Source organism: Myotis yumanensis, unplaced genomic scaffold (assembly GCF_028538775.1).
Source record: "Myotis yumanensis isolate MYYU_CA2020_CCGP unplaced genomic scaffold, mMyoYum1.0.hap1 SCAF_2, whole genome shotgun sequence".
Taxonomy (NCBI): domain Eukaryota; kingdom Metazoa; phylum Chordata; class Mammalia; order Chiroptera; family Vespertilionidae; genus Myotis; species Myotis yumanensis.
In genome coordinates, this window is record NW_027223753.1 from 84986016 (window position 1) to 85008756 (window position 22741).

Here is a 22741-nt window from a genome sequence, read left to right on the forward strand (position 1 = left end):
CTGCTCTTCCTTGTAGCTCCCCTTGTAGCTGCAAATGTTTTGGTCAGGAGCTACCCCAAGGGAACGTGGTCCACAAGGAGACGGAGTTTCCTTTTTAAAGAAATGCATGTTTTAAGGTAATCATCCAGGTGCACAGCTCACATTAGAATCTAACCAAGCACAGATAATGCAAAGTTATAAAACCAAATTATTTTCTTCTTCATTCAGCACGTTGAGAGCCCTCTACTCAGGAAGGGGGTGGGCAGCTGTTTCCTGGCTCCATCAAACACAGGGAAGGAAGTGAAGTTCAGTGCTCTAGTGCCACCTCCTTCTCCTTTTCCCTTCCCCATTCAACTCCCCTAAGGTTTGTGCCCCAACTCTGGGCCCAGAACCATCTAGAGTTTCCCAGCCAAAATTTTCTCTCAAGAAGAATCTGAAACTCATTTACATTGAAATACAAATGAGGATTGCAGCTAAAAGAATTACCCCTGCCCTGGCAGGTTTGACTCAGTGGATAGAGCATCAGCTCGTGGACTGAAGGGTCTTGGGTTCAATTACAGTCAAGGGCACATACCTTGGTTGCTGGCTCAAGACACATACCTCAGTGGGGGTATGTGCAGGAGGCAACCAATTAATGTGTCTCTCTCAACATCGATGTTTCTTTCTCTATGTCTCTCTCCCTCCTTTCCACTCTCTCTAAAGTTCGGATTAATAATAAAAAAAAAATTTAACCCCAAGGTTTTTTGGTAAAGATTAACAACAACAAAATTACCCTCCAAGGTTTGCCTGTACCTTAAATTTGCCAACAACATTGCACCCCAACCCCAGCAAGGGGCACAGACTCTTCTTCGTGGGCTTTCTAACCTTGCAATTTGGGTTTTTTAAGGTGGATTCATCCTGGAATTCTGAAATCTCATTATTACGTGGGTTATAAATTAATCAGTAGGGTTTAAAGAAAGGCACAAAGGGTTCGGGGAAGAAAGTTATTAGCACTCAAAAAATAAACATTCCTTTTGGCAGAGGTGGAGACACACTCTGTAATTCCAACCTCCCCAAATTTAAAATCTTCTGAAGCATTTATGTGCTGATAAGCAGATGCCCTTGGAGCTCTCTGGCAGTGAGTTTGGGTTCAAACCTGGAAACTGCTTTTTGTAACCAGAATTGTGGGGTTGTGGAGAGGACTGAATGGGGCAGTTGGTGAGGAAGTCCTGGCCTCTACAGCTGACTGAGGAGAGTAGGGGATTATTTGAATCTTAGCTCACTTCCTGCAGCTTTGTTTGGAAGCATGAGTCTAGCTCCCCAGCTCATGCTGTCTCTACTGTCAGTTGCATACATTTCTGAATTGCTGCTCTCCCCCTCTGAGCTATTTTACATGTTGCTGACACATTTCATCTTTCTGAAGTACAGTTCTGAGTGTGTCTCCCCACTCCATCTCACTCCACAAGCACGCTGATAATCCATCTTCACACAATAGCAAGAATTATCTTCTAAAAAATCAGATGATTTTATCACCACATTTAAAATGAAATGCAAACTCATTATTGCAGTTTTCATAGGCCCTATATGATTTGGCCCCTGATCACCTTGCTGACCCTATCTCATACCACTTCCCCCTATTCACTAGGTGAGCCTCTTCCATTCAACAAAAGACCACAAGAGACATTGACATTGAGAAGTTTACATTGACATTGAGACATTGACATTGACCTCCAGGGGCCATGAGGGAGGTCAAGGCAAGGTACAAACAAAGGGAGCAACAGGACCTTGGCACTTGCCATTATTAGGGTCACAGGAGGAGTGCTTTTTGGTTCTCGGGCTAAGGCCAGATTGGTCAATTCAAACCCAAATCAATGGGGTGTTGGTAAATTCCCCAGGGGTCTTACCTAAGAGGCACACAAGGGAAGGCCTGGGAGGTAGGGGGGCCTGTTGATAGCAAGGGCTGTTGGGGGCATCACACCAGGAACTTACATTTTCTGTGACTCTATGGGCTGTTATCTAGGAAATGCTCTTGCATGAGTGGCTAACGTCAGTTTAAGGTTCCCTGCAGGCTGCTTGGCCAAACAACATGAATGCCAAGGTAGCAATGCCAGGGAGTCACTTAGCTGAACTCTTGACAGAAGCCAACCTCTTTGCTATTCCCTGGATTATATCCCCTTGCCCTTCTCAAGGACCTCATTCCAACAATTCACTCCTCTCTCCTGTGTCATGCAAATTTCTCTTCTATTAGATTTTTAATCATTCAAGAATACTAAATCTCCTCTCTTTAAACAAACCCAAAAGGCCTCACTTGACTATTACCCACTTTTCTGCTTTACAGCAAAGCTCCCTGAAGGACTTGCCTGTACTGCTGCCTCCAACTCCTCCAATTCCCTCTGCACCCAGCACTGAAGTGCTTTGTCAAAGTCACCCATGACCTCCATGTCACCAAATCCATCGTCTGGGCTCAGCCCCATTGTACTTCCCCTTTCAGCAATCCACACACTTTTCACCTCCTGCTGGACACCCTTTCACCACAGCCTTGCAGGACGCCACACATGGGTGGTGGCCCTCCTTCCTCTCAGGCTGCTCCTCCTCAGTCTCCTCCGTTGGTTTCCCTTCTCCCCTGACCTCTCTGTTCTCAGTCATCAGTTTGCTTCCCTTTCCATGTGCAGTCTCCTTGGTGATCTCATCCAGCATCACTGCCTTAATGTCATCTCCATGCTGATGACTCCCAAAGTTCTAGCTCTAGCCCAGCCCTCTCCCCTGGCCTCCACAGTCCTAAATCCAATTTCCTTCTCAACAGCTACATGTCAATGTCTAACAACCGTGTAGAACTTAACCCGCCTCGAAGCTTACTCTTCATTCCCATCCCCACCTGCACCCACACAGTTCTCCTCACCTCTGAAACTGACACCCCTTCTTCTTCTTCTTGCTGGAACCAAAACATTTGGGCTTAACCTTGATTTATTTCTCTCACTTCCCACATCCAACAGAAAATCCTACTGATCTCACCTCAAGTTAAAACCGAAATTCATCCACAACTAACCATTGCATTGCTACCACCCCAACCCAAGCCCCCATTGTCTCTTACCTTGATTATTGTAATTATCTTCTAATAGAAATCCGGTTTCTGCTCCAGCCTCTTCTCAACAGCAGCCAGTGGGATCCCCTAAGAGTATAAGTCAGATCATATCACTCCTCTACTTAGAACCCTCAACAGCTCTCCATGTCCCTCAAATGGTCTGTTTTACTTAATGCTATATCTCCAGCATAAAGAACAGTATCATGCAAATAGTAGGTATTCAAAAATACTGGTTGAGTAAATGATTAAATAAAAAATGTATTAAACATAGGTACTAAATGTATATGTCTCATGAACATGTAACTAGAAATTGAAAGTATACTAAGAAAAATGAAATCTCACCTCAAGAACTTACATGTGAACCCCAGCCAGGTGTCTCTGTTGGTTAGAGCCTAGTCCCATACACCAAAAAGGTGGTGGGTTTGATCCCCAGCCAGGGCTCATACAACCAATTGATGTTTCTTTCTCACATTGATGTCTGTGTGTGTATATCTTTCTCTCTGTCTCTGTCTTTGTGTCTGTCTGTCTCTCTCTCTCTTCCCCTCTCTCTAAAAAAATTAGTAAACATATCCTTAAGTGAGAATTAAAAAAAAAGAATTGACATATGAGATTGCAGCAGAGATGGAGAACACAGCTCTGGGGCTGGCCAAAAAGAGGACCCTAAAAGAGAGCATGGAAAGGAGTAGCTAGAGAGGTAGGAGGGAAACCAAAGGAATGTTGTCACGGAACACCAGGGGAGATTGAGTTCCAAGAGAGAGGGAGTTGACAAGAGTAGCAGAAAGATAAAGTAAGAAAAAATAAATGAAATGGAAATCACCCATTGTAGCAACAGCTACATTTTGGAGGCCTTAGTGGTTCCTAGCAACTATCACCTCTCTCAGGAAGCCTCTATACATACTCAGCATAGTGCCTATTAATCAGAATACAGACTAATAGACATATTGGTTACACAGACATTTATACTATAAGCAACCTGAGGGCTTTGAGGAAGGGAATGGGATTTGTTGGGCAATTCCTATGGGCCAGATACAGTGCCGGGTATTTTATGTACACTAATATATTTTATCTTTACAGCACCCCAATGAGATTGAAATGATTTCCCATTTTGCATATGAAGAAGTTCCAAGAGGTTAAATAACTAACCCAAGACCTTACAAGTAGCAAAGAGGATACTGGAATATTGGTCTTTCAGACTGTGTGGGAAATGTGTGTGGGCAGTGTTTTCCCCTTCCTTCCTGTGTCATCTGAAAATCCCACGCTGAGGCAGATTCCTGGTCTCTTACCCAATAGCTAAAACCCTTCCTGCTGCAGGGCTGAATTTTGTTTGTGTATGGGGCAACCTTGTGCTTTAAGAAAGACTGAGCCCTGAGGCAAAAGTTGACTGGTCTAAACAAATTATGACTATTTTATTTGACTTGCTGTTAATTGGCTTAGGAGCCAGCTTGTGATGGAATTCTGCCTCCTAAAACTTGAGGGAATTTCTTCCGGGAGTAGGGTTAGGGGATATAGTCCTCCTAGGAAATGGATCATCTCTCAAAAAAGGAAGGCACAGGGACCCATAAAGGGGAGTGTCTTCCTTTTGGCTTTATTAATTTATATATTAATTTGCATTTGGACATAGTTGAGAATACACTATACAGACATTACAGCCACTTTGCAATCATGAGGGTTCCAACCACATGAGAACAAAGCTGACATAGATATTTATTGATCTACTGAATTAACAAATCTCCAGACCACCTGCTCCCAAGACTTCTTGCTTAATTAGGAAACAAAAATGTATTGTTCAAGCCATTATAAGTTCTATTTTTATGTTCTTATAGTTAAAATGTCCAACATACACAGTATACAACACATATTTTTACTCACTAGTTTATTCTCAGTTCCTAACACAGTTGTAATTGCTCCAAAAATGTTTTGATTGCCTGGATGAAGAATGCTGTGTATTTCCAAGTAAAAATGAATGAGTCCAATGAATTATTATAGGGTATAGAAATTTCAGGAGACAATGTGCCATTGGCATTCACTCTAAAAGCATAAGAGGAGAAAAAATAGCATACCACATAGAAAAAGTCCTGGTTGTATGTGATATGGCAACATCCCAATACTCTGCCATCAGGGAAGAAGCATTCATGCTAAGACTCCTGTCTATTGGATGTTCATTTCTTCCCATGTAATTAATTGAAATTTGAAGCCAACTTTTGTCCCTGGTTACTGAGGTCCAGACTAAAAACAGCCCAGAGTATACTCTCTGTCAAGAGGTGGCTGTGTTTGAGATTTGTGTTGGCATCTCTGAGCTGTGACCACAGCACAGATTTTTGTGGGAAATATCAGAGGAAACATTTACAGCAACATTTTTCCATTAGGAAGGGATGGGGTGAGGTGGCAGAGTTCAGCATAACCAAGAGAAGTTTTCTCCTTCTGAAACTTGTTTAGACTCATTCTTTCCAAGTCAATGAGACGACTTTTCCCTTTGCAGAGCAAATATAGCTGGAGAAGCAAATGGGCCCACCATTTAGAGACATTAGAGCCCTCTTCCCAAAACCTATTTCACAATGTCCTGTGAGGTTAAAGGCCAAGAATTAGCCCTGAAGTACTGAAAGCAATTGCCTAAACCCTTTTCAAAATGCCCGTATTTAGTATTAGTTCTGGGCACTGTTCCTTTCCTCTCGTTCAGCCCCTGCTTATGCTCTTTTATTCAGCTAGATTATTTTAAGTGTGCTTCCCACATATGGTTCTAGTGCAGTGTATGCAGGGTGCTCTAGGAAGACATTCTGCCCCAGGATTTGAAGACTCTCTTTGAGCCCACTCTCTCGTGGCCCTATTGTGAGGGAAGTGAACTTATGTGATTCCTGACACACAGTTTGTCACATGTGACCCCATGATCTTGCTGATGGAACCAGGAATTGGCAGTTTTCAAAGACAGCCATCTATAAGCTGGTGGGATCAGATGAGATAACCTAGTGGAGCCCTTCATGGGACAGCCGTGTCCAGTGCCTTATAGTGACCAACAGACTTTATTAGATCATTTCCTTAGGGAGCCTGACATATAACAAGAAATAAAAGTCACAGAGAGGTCCAGAAGCCAAAAGACTCATGGAGAAACCAGTGGGCAGAAGCCATGAGTCAGTAGAAACTGAGAAGCTAAGCAATAAAAGAAGGACATTAGAGGAAGTCAGAAGGATTTGAGAAGTATCAAGAGTGCAGCAGAAATAGGCAGTGGCCTGGTCTGGTGCCATGGATGCCTGCTGTTGAGACATCAACAAGTTATGATATCTATAGGCTGAGAATAAAGTGCCAGTTCCTAGGAGGCTTGGTCCTATGTGTATTCAAACTCTGTAGTTCTTCCTTACATCCTTTCATCATAAATCCCCATTAGTTGCGTATCTGCATCAGATTCTTGCAATCCTAATAGATCTAATATTTACTGGCTTTGTAATCTCTATATGTGATAGGCAGAATAATGTCCAAACCTGTCCCTGTCCTAACTCTAGGAACCTGTGAATGTGTTACTTTACATGGTAAAGGGATTTTGCAGATGATCAGTTAGGAACCTTGAGATGGGCTCTCGTGTTATATATGACAGTCCAATCTAATCACATGGGTCCCTAAAAGCAGAGAGAACTTTCCCCAGCTATGGTTGGGAGAAGATGTGACTACCAGATAAATGGTCATAGAGATTTAACATTGCTGACTTTGTAGATGGATAAAGGGGCCATTAGCCACAGAATGTGGTGGTCTTTGGAAGCTGGCAAAAGCAAGGCACCAGAATCTCCCAGAGACCATCTGGAAGAATGCAGCTAACTCTAGCCCAGTGAGGCCTATGTTGAATTTCTAACCTACAGAATTGTAAAAGAATAAATGTGTTTTGTTTTAAGCCATATACATGGGAAAACATTTAAAAGAATACACACTTCAATATAACATTGTTTATGTCATCTTTTTTAATTACTTATTTTTCCTGATTTCAACAATGAGTATATGATACTTATGCAATAGAGAAATATTAAAGATGTTAAAGAATACATAATATATGCTAAAATAAATTAGCCTCTAAGACTTGGCCTAACTGTGACATTATATGAACAATCTAGGAGATGGCTTAATTGTCACCCTATATCTTGCCTCTTCTTGGAAACTATACCCAGTCTCAATTCCTCTGAAAAGTACCACCAATTTCAAATCACTTGATGCCTTTTTTTCTTCCCCATCGCTCAGGTACATATGTTTGTATTTAACTACCTAATAATATCAATGTATTTCTACATTTTTGCTATATGTACTTTTGAAAAGATTTAGTCATTTACTAAATAATAAATCTAACAAATATTTGTTGAGGATACTTTGTGTAGTTATGAGGTCATTTAGATGATACATGTATTTTAGTCTTTATTAGGCCTGGGATGGTGCAATGTGACAAATCTCAAGGTCATGTTAATAGAGCTCAAACTCTACTGAAGAAATTTTTAAAAGACATTTTAGAGACTTGTGTGTTTTTAAAATATATTTTATTGATTTCGGAGAGGAAGGGAGAGGGAGAAGGAGATAGAAACATCGATGATGAGAATCATTGATAGGCTGCCTCCTGCACTCTCCAGTGGATGGAGCCCGTGACCAGAATCAAACCCGGAACCCTTCAGTCCACAGGCCAACACTCTATCCACTGAGCCAAACCAGCTAAGGCTAGAGACTTGTGGTTTAAACAAGACTTGTTTATTTTCAAAAGTCCACATGAAACCCTTAAGGCCCATTCACAATCCAACCAATGTCAACAGGGGAGAGCTACTAATTGACAGTAGAATTACCAATACTGGTAATAAACACAGCAAATGAGACAGTGTGACTCCTTAGAAGGTACTTGTGGACTACTTCAGCTTAAAAATTTGGCTCTAGTGAATTAAAAATGTAGAGCATGCCAGTTCTCACTTGAGCAAGAATGTGTTAGCTCTTATCACAGCCAGCCATCTTCAGGGCTCTGAATGACCATAAACTTAATTTGGCATTTGGACAGGACAATAGGTACTTTGCATGACTTGATTAGAGAATAATGCAAGACTGTTTCCTGTTAGGTCACTTTGATCCATGGCTGAGCCAAATTCTCTGGCCCTGTCTCCAGTAAAAATATACCCCAGAGGAATGAAGGAAATAGAACAGTTTTCTAGAAGTCGGGATCTCAGTACTTTTTATCATGTCTTTATTCATCAAATATGTGTTGGATACTGTAACTGTGTTCTCAAATGTTGATGTGCATAAGAATTACCTAGGGGGGTTCCACTTCCCAAGGAAACTCATTCAGCAATTCAAGGGTGGGGCCTCAAGATCTATATTTAACCAGCCTCTTAGGTTATTCTGAAGCAAGGCCTCTGTAGACCACTTTATAAAAAGGTTTCATTTGGTCCCGAAAGTGAATAATCAGCAGTTCCCTGTCATCAAGAGCTTGAGGTCCAGGGGAGGGAGACACACTATTGTGATGTTATGATCAATGTAGTAATGAAAATCCTGATGACAATGAAAGGAGGAAAAGGGTACTCTATCTACGAGAGTGCCATCTTGAGGTCATTACCCAAAAGAGAAGAAAGGGTCTTCTAGGCATGGAAATGGCCTTTACGAGGCCATGATTATGAGAAGACATAAAAGATTAGGGAACAGTGAGCAGTTCAAGATGCTGGGAAGGCGAAGGGCACTCTGAAGATGGACAAGTAGGAGAGAGTCTGAGAAGATAACATGGATCTCGATTCACCAACTAAGTCATTTCAACTTTATTTTGTAGGCAATAAGGAGTTGGTGGAAGTTTTGTTTTTTTAAATATATTTTTATTGATTTCAGAGACGGGAGAGGGAGAGAGAGAAGGAAATATCAATAATGAGACAGAATAGTTGATCAGCTGCCTCCTGCTCGCCCCACAATGGGGATCAAGCCCGCAACCCAGGCATGTGCCCTGAACGGAAATTGAACCCATGACCTCCTGGTTCATAGGTCGATGCTCAATCACTGAGCCACACCAGCTGGGCAAGTTGGTGGAAATTTTCAAGCTGACAGTGACATGAAGAGATTTGAAATTTGTCCATGAGAATATCTAATGTTGTGCAGATATTTACTCAACTAATATCTCCTGAGGACCTGCCCTGTGCCCAATGGTGTTAAGTATTGGAGGTTAGAAGAGAGATGTCACAGTTAGGAATTGTGACAGTCCAAGCAATGAAAGCTGAAACTAAAGTAGTGGCAGGGGGGATGTACAAAGGGAATGGAGTGGGTCAAGAAGATATGAGATTTAGTTTTAAAAAAAACAACAACAACAACCCGTACTTGCTGACATTAAACTTAAGAAGCAAGGGAAAGAAGGTTTGCAATGTTTGGGAGCAGAGAAACTGCTATGGACTCACCGTGTTCCCACCCCAATTCATATATTGAAGCCTAATCCACAATTAGATGGTATTAGGAAGTGGGCTTTGGGGAGGTAATGAGATTATGAGAATGGAGCTTTCATGAATGGGATTAGTGCCCTAATAACAAGAGAAATTCTCTCCCTTCCCCCTCAAAAGGACACAGCAAGTCAGTGGCCATCTGAAAACCATGAAGAGGGCTCTCACCAGAAGGTGACTATGTTGGCACCCTGTTCTCAGACTTTCAGCCTCCAGAACTGTGAAAAATAAATGTTTGTTGCTTAAGCCACCCAGTTCATGGTGTTTTGTTAAAGGAGCCAGAACTAAGCTAGAAACTAAGTGTAAATAATGATGTTAATGAAGATTTCCAAGACAAATCCCAGACTTAAATGGGAGTGGGTGATCCCAACCAGAGAGAGCAGTAGTGTGAAAATGTGTGAGGGCCAACAGTGAAACATGAGCAGCAATAAGTGGAGGAGGTGTAGTGAACCATGAAGGAGGTAAACCAAAGCTAAGTGGGGTCCACCAAAAAAAGAAGGGTCTGAGAGGAAAGAAATAATCAGTCATTTTCAATTAACAGAGGGAAAGACTTTGTAATGTTTATTGGTTTCATCATCTAGGCTGTCATGGTGATACTAACAGGGACAACTTCAGTGGAGAGCTGGGGTGGGAGCCAGATGTCAGAATGGAAGACAGGCAATAAAGAAGGAGGGAATGGATGGTGTGGAAGTGGAGTCATAGGCTGTAGACTACTCTCTCAGGAAAGCTGAGCATGAGAGGAAGAAGAGAAAGGGAGGCAAAGTAAGAAGGTAGATAGAGCCACTTGACTGGGTTCTAGGGTTCCATGAACGTGTGTACAAAATCTTTTGCTTATGTAATAGGAAAAGTTGTGGTGAAAAGTGAGCCGAGATAAGTTGTATTTCCTTTTTATACTTCTATTGTCTTAGAGTAAAATTTATATATATAAAGAGCCAGGGGCCGTCGCATCTGAAACAACCAGACAACCAAACAGACTGAGTGGGGAGACAAGGCCGGCAGCGCAGTTAGTGCAGGATGACCAAATGACTGAGCAGCAGGCTGCGTGGGGTGACCAGGCCAGCGGGGGGGGGGGGAGGGGGGGGCAGTTGGGGGCGACCAGGCCAGCAAGGGTCCGTCAGGGGTGATTATATTGGCAGGGGGGCCAGTTAGGGCCAATCAGGCAGGCGGGCAAGTGAGTAGTTAAGAGCCAGTGGTCCTGGATTGTGAGAGGGATGTCCAACTGCAGGTTTTGGCCCAATCCTCAGGGACATCCCCTGAGGTGTCCTGGATTGCAGAAGATTCAGGCTGGGCTGAGGGGACCTCCCCCACCTCCCTGCATGAATTTCATGCACCAGGCCTCTAGTAATTATATAAAAACTAAAGGTAAAAAACAGTGTTGAGGTTTTAAGTACTGGGAATCAGTAAAAACAAAACAAAATATTTCTAGTCTTTAAAGTAGTAATCTCTTGATGGGGTTGTGAAACAGAAGCTGCTCTGAGAATCAGAAGGAAAATGTTCAAGGAAGAGGAAAGGTAAAGACATAGCCATTGCAGAGAGGAGAGTGGCTATAGAAGATCCTAGCAGTTGGCTGTCCCCACCTGGAACAGGAGTCCTTGTCTGGGGCAGCATGCATACCTGGAGAGAGGCATGATTTGACTTGATTTTTTGGTTAAGCGATTGTGTGAGCAAAAGAAAAAATTTATAAAATAGTTTTATCAAATAATAATGACCTTTGGTATTTGATTGGGAGTCTACTCAGAGGCAAATCATTTGGATGTAAATCCACATTTGTGTATATTTAGAAAAGTCAGATAGAGTGAAGAGTCTAATCGCTTCAACAATCAAAAGCAGCCATGTAATGTTATATTCTCATAAATAAGGTGTTGTTTTCAAATTGCTACTGCTTGTGAAACCAGAACAGCAGTTTATACAGTTCCCTCAGAAAGCGAGTGCACTCTAATGGTTTCAGTCTCATGTTCTGTCTTTGTGCACGAGCACACTCAAGGCCGAGATTGTATATGCGCACAGTCACAAATTGGCAGCAGTTACACACATTTATATAAATGCCTAGAAAACATCTTGGAAGAACACATCCCAAACTGATAGTGAGCGTTCACTGTGGACAAAGCAGGGGAGGAAACTGAAATTAGGGCTGATGGTCAAAAGGCACTTTAGTTTTACTTGCAAAGTTAGTTGTTTACAATATAAATTTATTACTTATAGATTTCATAAATTAATTTTTAAAATCATGAAAAAATCACCACCAACAACATTCTCTCAGTCAGTTTTTGGGAGGTCAAAGATGGTTATCATCCAGTAGAGGGACAGGTAAACAGGATATGAGAGAGGGAGAAATCAGTGCTTGGTGCTTGCCAGATGCCTAAATGCAATGAATGCTTTCACTAAACCAGAATCTTTTAAATTTTCCATGAGTTCTTTCTTAAAAATAATTCGGTCTTTCTTCCTTTCACTCTTCTAGGTGCTCATGTTTCTTCAAACAGCTGTTCTGTGAGCTACAGGAACAGTTTTATCTTTGCAAAGCTTATTTACCTCCTAATGATAAACATAAAAAAATGGTAGCTTTTACTCTTATTATTAATCAATGGTGATACTTGAAGCTATCATTCAAAGGGTTGAAGAATGAGCAGAGAATGAGGAATAGGATGGATGGAAGAGTGAAATTCTCAGAGACCATGAGAGATGCTAAAAGGGCTCACATCAGCAGGCAGCTCTAACCCTTGGCATGGCATGAGGTGAGTGCTGGGCTTAGAGATTCTTGACAATGAGAACATTTGGGAGAGAAGACTTGACAGTCAGTGGGAGGTGATCAGGAAGATTCCTGAAGGGCCTCAATTGAAGTTATTTGGGGAGAATTTGCAAGGAAGGAGATTGGCCTTTGTCAACTTTTTCCATTGAAAATGTGTAGCTCTGGAGCATGAGGGAAAGTAGATTAAGCTTCCTGCTAGGACTGCAAATGGCTGAACACCCAGAAGAACAAGAAAACAGAAATAGAGATTAACGCATTGCTAAAATAGCTGGTCATGGGTTTTGGCAATGTAAGAGCACTAGACTACAGGACTTGGCTAATGGACTGGAAGAATGGAAGAGGCAGAAGACAAAAATGTCCTGTTATGAGAGAGAGAGAAGGAGGGTTGTAAGTGGCTAGAGAGCAGAAGAGAAGGTGGACAGTTCATTTCACCATGCCTACTAGACCATAATTTCTCTTAGGGAAGGAGCTGATTCTCATTCAGTTTTTTAGTTATTATAGCATTTATTCAATAAATGCTTTTAATATTATGAGTAAACCAATTCATGGGAATAGTTATCTCATAAGATCATTTCCCCACTAAGCTATGAGTTTCTCTTTTTTTAATCCTTATTGTTCATATTATTACAGATGTTCCTCTTTTTTCCCCCCATAACTCCCCTTCATCTGGTTCCCACCCCACCCAGGCCCTCGCCACCCCCCCCCCCACTGTCCTAGTTCATAGGTTTAAGCTCTTTGTCCAATCTCTTCCCGCACCCCACACCCCCTTCCCCCCAAGAATTGTCAGTCTGCTCCCTTTCCATGCCTCTGATTCTATTACATTCACCAGTTTGTTCTGTTCATCAGATTTTTTATTCATTTGATTTTAGATTCACTTGTTGATAGATATGTATTTGTTGTCACTTTGTTGTTCGTAATTTTTATCTTTACCTTTTTCTTCTTCTTCCCCTTCTTAAAGAATACCCTTCAGTATTTCATATAATACTGGTTTGGTGGTGATGAACTCCTTTAGTTTCTTCTTGTCTGTGAAGCTCTTTATCTGACCTTCAATTCTGAATGATAGCTTTGCTGGATAAAGTAATCTTGGTTATAGGTTCTTGCTATTCATCACTTTGAATATTTCTTGCCACTCCCTTCTGGCTTGCATAGTTTCTGTTGAGAAATCAGCTGACAGTCGTATGGGTACTCCCTTGAATGTAACTAACTGTCTCTTGCTGCTTTTAAGATTCTCTCTTTGTCTTTAGCCCTTGGCATTTTAATTATGATGTGTCTTGGTGTGGTCCTCTTTGGATTCCTTTTGTTTGGGGTTCTCTGCTCTTCCTTGACTTGTAAGTCTATTTCTTCCACCAGGTAGGGAAAGTTTTCTATCATTATTTCTTCAAATAGGTTTTCAATATCTTGCTCTCTCTCTTCTTCTGGTACCCCCATAATTCAGATGTTGGTACACTTGAAGTTGTCCCAGAAGCTCCTTACACTATCTTCATATTTTTGGATTTTTTTTTCTTTTTGCTCTTCCAGTTGGGTGTTTTTTGCTTCCTTGTACTTTAACTCTTTGACTTGATTCTTGGGATCCTCTAGTCTACTGTTGAATCTCTGTATATTATTTTTTATTTCAGTTAGTGTATGCTTAGTTTCTGACTGGTCCTTTTCCATATTTTTGGCATTCTCACTAAAATCCTTAAAGGTCTCACTAAGTTCCTCGGAGGTTTGTAGAAGTTTCTTGAGTAACCTTATAACTGTGGTTTTGAACTCTATATCCAGTACTTTGCTTTCATCCATTTCTTTCACTTGTGACATCTTTCTTTGTCTCCACATTTTGGCTGCTTCCCTGTGTTTGTTTCTATGTGTTGGGTAGCTGCTAAGTCCCCTTGAGTTGAGAGAGTGTCCTTGTGTGGTCAGATGTCCTATAGGGCCCAGTGGCTCAGCCTCCTGAGTCACCTGAGGTGGACACTCTTGGTGTACCCCTTTTTGGGATGTGTGCACAGTCTTGTTGTAGTTAAGCCTTAATTGCTGTTGGTATCACTAGAAGGAATTGACCTCCAGGCCAATTGGCTATGAGAACCAGCTGTGTCTACAATGGAAGAGTTGCTGTGCAAGAGGAACCCTAGTGAGGAAGGACTTGCTTCAGTGCGGCTTTGGTGCTCACTGAGTCTGCCCCTTGAGTGTGTCTCTTATGGATGTGAAGAGTTATAATCTGGTATGGTCTCACACTGACCATTGGGTACACTGGCTCTTGGATCTCCAAGGAGGTGCAAAGTCAGTCACTGCCTGGGGCCACCCAGCAGGAGCTACAGAGAGATCTGCAGATTCCTCCTCTTTGTATCAGGTTTGGAAGTGCCCAGACAAGGCCCAGCTGTGTAGCAAGGCAGGCTGCTGCTGCTGCCTGTTTGACAGGTTTTAGGCTGAGAAAGGACAGGCCATTCATATGCAAAAGCTGCTGCACACAGCTTGGGTGGGGTTGTAAATTGGGTGGAGTGGGGGTCTCAGAGAATCACCAGGGCAGAGCAAACAGCAATGGCTGCCAGTCAGCCCTCCACCGGAGAGGTCCAGGGGCAGGAAAAATGACTACTGTGAGCACCTTCCTTCTCAAAGAAAGCTGCCCTCAGGTTCTGGCCTGATGCCAAGCAGTCCAGTTTCTCCCCATATGTGTCTGGGTCACCAGAGTCTCACTGGGAGCTGGAGTTCAGAGCAATCAGGAGCTTGTATCTCCCTCCTGATTAAAAAAAGCAGCACACCCTTTTGCCAGCCCATTCTGCATGTGCCTCTGCACATCCTACCAGTCTCAATGTGCTTTCTTCTTTACCTCTAGTTGTAGAACTTCTACTCAGTCAGCTTTTCCATAGTTCTGGACGATAGTTTTTCTGTCTTTTAGCTGTAATTTTGATGTGGTTGTGAAAGACAGCAAGTACAGGTGTTTACCTATGCCGCCATCTTGGTTCCCCCCAAGCTATGAGTTTCTTGAAGGCAGGCCCATGTCTTGTGGACTGATATATCAAAAAATGCACAGGAAAGCTCAGGGGAATTTTCAGATACACAGTAGTTATTGAATGGACAAATAAGTTGGATCTTTTTGAGCTCTGATTTCTTCAACTAAAAATGAAAACCACAGAACTGACTGCCATTCCCAAGCAGGGATGAGGCATATCCTATCTCATAAAAGAGAAACATAGTAATTAGCCATACCTCCGCTACCCTTCCCATTGGCTAATCAGCGAGATATGCAAATTAACTGCCAACCAAGATGGTGGCCGGCAGCCAGGCAGCTTGAAGCAAACAGGAGGCTTGCTTGCTTCAGTGACGGAGGAAGCCAATGTTCCCCGCCTGCCTTGGCAGCCTCTGAGCTTGCAGTTTAAGAAACAATGCTACAAATATAGAAGCTAAACAAAACCCCAGAAACCTGCTTTCAGCCAGCCGGGCTTCAGCCAGCAGGACCGCAACATTGTTTCAATTATAGAACAAACACAGATCTCTGCTTTCAGCCAGCCGGGATCTCAGAGCTGGAGTGAGCAGTACCGCAACAGTGTTTCAATTATAGAACCCAAACAAACCAGATACCTGCTTTCAGCAGCCGAGGCCTCAGAGCTGGAGCCAAGCCTCAGAGCTAAAGCTGGCCCAGAATTTAAAAAAAGAAAAAAAGGACATGGGAGCTTTAGTCACCCGCCGGCCTGAAAACGGCCCTCAGCCCCTCACCCAGACTGGCCAGGCACCCCCCTGATGGGGGTGTGACCAGCTGCAAATAGCCATCATCCCCTCATCCAGGCTGGCCAGGTACCCCAGTGGGGACCCCCATCCTGATCCAGGACAGCCTTCAGGGCAAACCAGCCAGCCCCCACCCGTGCACCAGGCCTCTATCCTATATAGTAAAAGGATAATATGCCTCCCAGCACCGGGATCAGTGTGTCAGGGGGCAGTGACCAAACCTCCTGATCGTCCTGTGGCTCTGTGTGTGACGGGGGTGGGGCCACAACCTCCCTATCCGCCCTGTTCTGTTCATGATAGGGGAAGGCGCCCCAACCCCCTGATCAGCCCTGCTCTGTGCCTGATAGAGGGGAGCTCCCCAACCCCCTGATCGGCCCTGCTCTGTGTGTGACAGGGTGCGGCGCCCCAACCCCCCAACCCCCACGGGCCCTGCTCTGTGTGTGACGGGGTAGAGCCATAACCTCCCCATTGGCCCTGCCCTGAGTGTGACAGTGGCGGTGCCCCAACCCCCTGATCCGCCCTGCTCTGTGTGTGACAGGGGGGAGCTCCCCAACCCCCTGATGGGCCCTGTTCTGTGCGTGACAGGGGGGAGCTGCCCAACCCCCTGATCGACCCTGCTCTGTGCGTGACAGGAGGTGGCACCGCAACCTCCCCATCGACCCTGCCTTGAGTGTGACAGGCGGCGGTGTCCCAACCCCCCTGATGGGTCCTGCTCTGTGAGTGACAGGGGGCAGCGCCCCAACCCCCTGATCGGCTCTGCTCTGTGTGTGACAGGGGGTGATGCCGCAACCTCCCCATCAACCCTGCTTTGAGTGTGACAGGGGGCGGTGCCCCAACCCCCCAATCAGCCCTACCCTGAGCGTGACTAGGGGTGGCATCGCAACCTCCTGATCCACCCTGCTCTGTGCATGACAAGGATCGGCGCCCCAACTCCCCAATCGGCCCTGCTCTGAGTCCAACCAGGGGCTGCACCTAGGGATTGGGCCTGCCTTCTGCCACCCGAGAGCAGGCCTAAGCCAGCAGGTCCTTATCTTCCTAGGGGTCCCAGACTGTGAGAGGGTACAGGCAGGGCTGAGGGACCTGCCCTCCCCACCGAGTGCACAAATTTTTGTGCACCAGGCCTCTAGTGTTATAATACTACACAATTTTGCTCTTAAAACTTTCCAAACCAACTCTTGAGCATATTCATTTAAATTCCTAAGTGGGAAGCTGATTTCCTATAGCTAATACTGTCTTCAATCATGGATGAAAATGAGTCAAGCAAATGGAATAAAACAAATACACACACACACACACACAACTTGGCCATATATTTTTTAAAATTTTTCTCTCCTCATTTCTCCCTCCCCTAACCCTCAGTCTCCACTCCATACAACAGTCACTTCCTGGACCAAACATTCATGACAAATTCAAAACAGTTGCCTGGGGTTTGGCTACTGCTTAGCAGGTAGTTATAAACTATTCTGTGGTGATAACCGATATTCCAGCTAACTGAGATGGCATGAGGAAGCTGATTAAAGTAGTCAAGAGATTGTTTAAACATGAAAATGTAAACATGGACTTTATTGGATAGAGTAATTAGAAATTACAGCTGTTTGTTTTTTTGTCAGAACCATCTGTGGTTTATCAAAATTTTGACACATGGCATAACCTGCCACTAATCAAAAAGAAGCCAACAAGCCAAAAAGAATGAAAGAAAGAAAGAAAGAAAGAAAGAAAGAAAGAAAGAAAGAAAGAAAGAATAATCTAAGACTAAGTAGGAAAACAGACATGGAAAACCTCCATCTTTCCAAGTGGGAAAAAATATTTAACTTGTTATTCTGGTCTGTTTTGGGACAAAGTCAGCTTCTTATTTGTTTTGACAAATGTGCCCTCTCTCCATTGTGAAGAATCCCACAGTGGACGGCCCAGGCAGCTCAAAGTGAGAAAAGAAGCCATGAGGATATAGGTGAAAGAACAGAGCTAACTCTTACCAAGTTGCCAAACTCAAGTAATTTATTTAAATGAAGCCCAAGCTTGGCTTTTTTGATACAAGCTTGGCTTTTTTACTACTTTAATCTAGAGTATCATTGATTTATGGAGATTATTCGATGGCATTAACCTTCTGGTTATAATATATAACTGTAAATTATTTTTTCTAAAATTGACACATTTAAATTTATACTGCTTAACATCTAATGAAAAACCTACTACTTTAGCTGATTAGTGTAATAGGATATTAGTACAGGGACATTTTGAAAAAAACATGTACTGTCCATATTACTCCTCAACCTCTATCAATTTATTAAAAATATTCTGCACTATAAAATAAAAACTTGGAAAAAAGATAATTCTACCCAAAATCTACAACAGTTCTTGATGCATACATAACAGGTACTCTAGAATGGTGTTTTTTTTTTAAGGAAAGAGAAATAAAGATTAAAAATAGAGTAACTTGGTATTTTCACCATGAATATTGCTAATTACACTTAAGAATGCAATATGTGGATGATGATTAATATAAACGTTCTGGTTACTGATGTATTGATAAATCTCGATTGCACAAAGCATTGGCCTGAGTATATGTTTCTTTGTTTAAATGTGATGTCTGCTTATGGCAGAGTATTCCTTAGCATGGTATAGGCTAACTCAACATTTTTAAATAAATGGCATGTATCTGAATTTCAGAGAAATCTTACTGCAAATCAAAACAAAACAACACACTAGAATTCACAAGAGTGAAACATACAACATGAGAGGAGTATAAAGATGAGGGGAGCACCCAGCACAACCCTTTCCTTGCCTCAGCGTTGGAGCAGGAAGGGGCAGGAGCATTAGGTACCACTGATCATCTTGGGAGCATCTATTGCTCATGCCCTCTCCCTCATTTCTCACCCTGTGTGCCCCCAAGTCATTTTCTATGTACCAGCAAGGTGTGGGAAGTAGGGGAGAGAAGGAAAAAGCAAAGGACTGAACTTATAACAACATCACTTGTCACAAATAAAAATAGCAAAAATGTAAATACTGCTTACTTATTTATTTGTGCCAGGTACTCTTTTAATGCTTTACATATACTAACTTATCTAATTCTCACAACAACCCTATGACTATTCCCATTTTGCAGATGAAAAAGCTAAGACACAGAAATGCAAAAGAGTTTAAAGGGTAGAGGTAATTCAAACGTGGGAGCTTGGCTTCAGAGCATATCCACTTGTCTGCTACTCAAAAGTACAGCCAAAAAAACACAAAGGTCTTGGGACTAAGTAATTTTCCAATTCCCTTCCACACACTCATCACATTTAAGTAGGAGAGTCTCCATTTGCATACCTAGCCCCTAGCAGGGTGCCTAACACAGGGTATAGGCTCAATACATACTTGTAAAATGGAAGGATGTTTTGTGTCAACTTATAGTGGAACTCTGGAACATATGGAGTCCATAAAGCCACAAAAATCCCAATTTGGTTGGCCTTAAAATAGACTAACTTTTGCCTCTATGCAGCCTCGAAAGGAGCTTATGCCAATTAGAAAGTGCATTCCACAGAGTGGTATTGCATTAATAATTAAAAGATCACCCATCTTTCTCACGGTAGCAAACAGTATAGATTCAAACTAGATTTCTTACCTGTCCCTAAACTACAAATCGTCCACAGTGTATCAGTTCTGACAGAGAGAGAAGAAAAAAAAAAGCTCTGAGAGGAAACGAACTGAGACAACATCACTTCACAGCACCGGAAGGAAAAGCACACACACGCTTACGCCACTCATACTCTACGTGTGTGGTTGCTCAGTAGGGAAATGCTTGCAGCTGCCTTTAGAAGCAAGGCTGGTGGCTGCAACAAGAGAAGTTTGATCATGATTCAGAACTGAGCTACCACCTCCTGCCTGCTGCCCAGAGAAAGGCAAGGATACCAGGGAGACCAGAGGAGCCACCAATGGTGCTGCCCTGGGTGAGTTCTCAAACCCTTGCTGTGAACTGAGGGGAGAAGTGGGGAGACTCACTCAGACTCTGACTTCCTGAGTTGGTGTCAGACATCTGGTGGTGTTTCCCACCGTTAACACCCCTTAAATGGAGGTGGGAGGGACTCAACATGCCCCAGAGGAGAAACAGTGATTCCAGGCCTCCTTCGAGTTGACCTGGAGGCACTGGCTTTAATGCAACTTAAAGCCTCTGTGATTCTATTTTTTTAAATCATCCTGGGCAGGTACTTCCTGGTGTGTAAAGTAGATGGCTCCTCCCTCTCCCTACCGTCCTCAGAGAGCTTACCTGTGATAACCTTGAGCTTTTGCTTTTCCTAAATTATTTCAGTACTTCAGAGTGTGGGCTGTCACTTCCACTTAGTGATGGATTAGAGTCACTTACGCTGCCATCCATATTCAGCTTCTCTGGGAAAGACTCCTAGGGGGGCAAGAAATGGTGATTGAGAATTGAACTCAGTGTGTGTCCCAGGTCTGCAGAGAACTGGTCATCAGCATCCCTTCTAAGGGGTTGGGGACAAATTGCACTTGTTCTATGTGTCCATACTGGGCCACACCAACAGCTCCATTCACACTTTTCTCTATATTTATTAATTCATTTAACTCATTCATCCATGCAATTGCCTTTCTTCCACGAAGGATTCAAGGGCACTTTTTGTCTTGTTGAAATTATTTAAAAATAAAGAACATATACAAATTCAAAGGGGGAAGCTATTCTAAAAGGGTTATACATTAGTTCCCCCATCTGAGGTTTTACTTTCGTGGTTTTAGTTACCTGGCCATCAACTGTGGTCCAAAAATATTAAGTGGAAAATTCCAGAAATAAACAATCCCCAAGTTTTCAATTATGCACCGTTCTGAGTAGCACAATGACATCTTGCACTGTCCTGCTCCATCCTGCACGGGATGCGAATCATCTTTTGGTCCAGCATCTCCACATGTATCTACTCCCCACCTGCTAGTCACAGTTGCCGGCTCAGTTATCAGATTGACTGTCTTGGCATCACAATGCTTGTGTTCAAGGAAACCTTATTTTATTTCATAATGGACCCAAGTGCAAAAGTAGGGATGCTGGCCATTCAGATATGCCAAAGAGAAGCTCTAAAATCTGACCTTTAAGTGAAAAGGTGAGTTCAGTAAAATAAGATATATTGAGAGAGACCACACTCATGTAACTTTTATTACAGTATATTATTATAATTATTCTATTTTATTATTAGTTATTATTGCTAATCTCTCACTGTGCCTAATTTATACATGAAACTTTATCATAGGTATGTGTGTATAGTAAAGAAATCCTATGTAATAAAACACCAGGCACCATAAGCATAATGACCAGAACGACCACTCGACCAGTTGCCATATGGTGCATTGACCACCTCTCGTTTCCCCCTCACACACACACAAACACCCCCCTCCTGCAGGCTCCGATCTCAGCATGGCAAACGGGAAACCACAGGGAACCAGTGGGTGGCAGCAGCGGCCGGAGCAAAGCAGCCTGGGAGGCCAGCGCGAAGCAGCTCAGGTCCCGGGTGCCTGGCAGTAGTAGCTGGAGCAAAGCAGCTCAGGTCCCGGGTGCCGGAGGGAAGTCAGTGCTGGCAGCCAGGGGAAGGAAGGCCTAATCTTGCACGAATTTTCATGCATCGGTCCTCTAGTAGTTTATATAAAGTTTGGTGCTATCCCAGGTTCTGGCGGTTTGGAATGTTATCTCCCATGGGTAAGGGGTGACTGCTACATGCTGAAGGCTGTGTGAAGGGCAGGCAGTCTTCTCCCCGTGCTGGTGACGAGAGGTGGAGTGGGTGCTGCAGTGCTTTTTCCTCCCGCAGGAGAGCCCTCCTTTCCCCGGGAGGCTGGTTTCCCACCCAGAAGAGTGGGTGAGGAGCAATGTCCATGACAGACCCTGGGAACCAGCCCTGCGGTTTTCCTTCTTGCTTCTGTTTCTTCCCCAGTTTGGTTATTTTCAAGGACATTTCTGTTGTAAGGATGGGGCAGGTGGAGCAGTGGAAAGGGAAGGACATGAAATCAGTTTTGAGTTAGAGCTCCACCATTTCCCGTTAATTAATTTAACAGACATCTAGTGAATATCCACTTTTAAGTCAAAACTTACATAAGTTGAAGCAAAACTGACATTGCCCCATCTCCTCTCAAAAGTACAGTCCACACGTTAATTAGCAAGTACACCAATGTGTCTGACTAGCATGGCTAGTTGAGCATCGACCTATGAACCAAAAAGTCACGGTTTGATTCCTGGTCCGGGCACATGCCGGGATTGTGGGCTCAATCCCCAGTGTGGGGCATGCAGGAGGCAGCCAATCAATGATTCTCTCTCATCCTTGATGTTTCTATCTCTCTCTCCCTCTCCCTTCCTCTCTGAAATCAATAAAAATATATACTTTTTAAAAGTACACAAATGTGATGAGGACCAGAATATACTGTGGGGGACCTGATCTCACCTGGAGTTGGGAAGGTTTCTGTAAGGGAGATGGATATGAGAACTGTAAAAACTGTAAGTTCACAAGGCTAATGCTCCAGACCGAGGGAACAGTGTACCATGCCCTCAGACAGGAGACCACAGAATTGTCCAGCACAATTAAGGCCAGTGGCCAGAGGGAAGAGGGGAGTAGCTCAAAATGAGCCTAAAGGGACAGCATTAAAAATGTTGCTTGTTCTGAAAGGTGAACACACTAGAGGTTCTGTGATCTGTCCTGCATTTTAAAGGAATCCCTCCTGGTATGGAATGGAGAATGGATGAGAAGGGCCTTGTCTGTGGACAGGGAGACCAGTTAGATCAATAAAGTCAGCCACACAAGGACGTCTATAGGAGTACAGACAAGATAAGAGTGGTGACAGTGGAGACAGAATATACAACTAGAAATTAGT

At 43.3% G+C, this 22741-nt stretch overlaps 1 protein-coding gene across 1 annotated transcript in view; it reads left to right on the plus strand.

Annotated features, from left to right (window-relative positions):
- Positions 1–19685: 19685 nt before the first annotated feature.
- The window catches only part of NEDD9 (neural precursor cell expressed, developmentally down-regulated 9), a 177806-nt gene continuing 174750 nt past the window's right edge, over positions 19686–22741 (plus strand). Inside the window, exon 1 of the mRNA XM_070405732.1 lies at positions 19686–19833. The gene's annotated coding sequence lies outside the window, so the exon portion shown is untranslated. The remainder of the gene's footprint in view (positions 19834–22741) is intronic.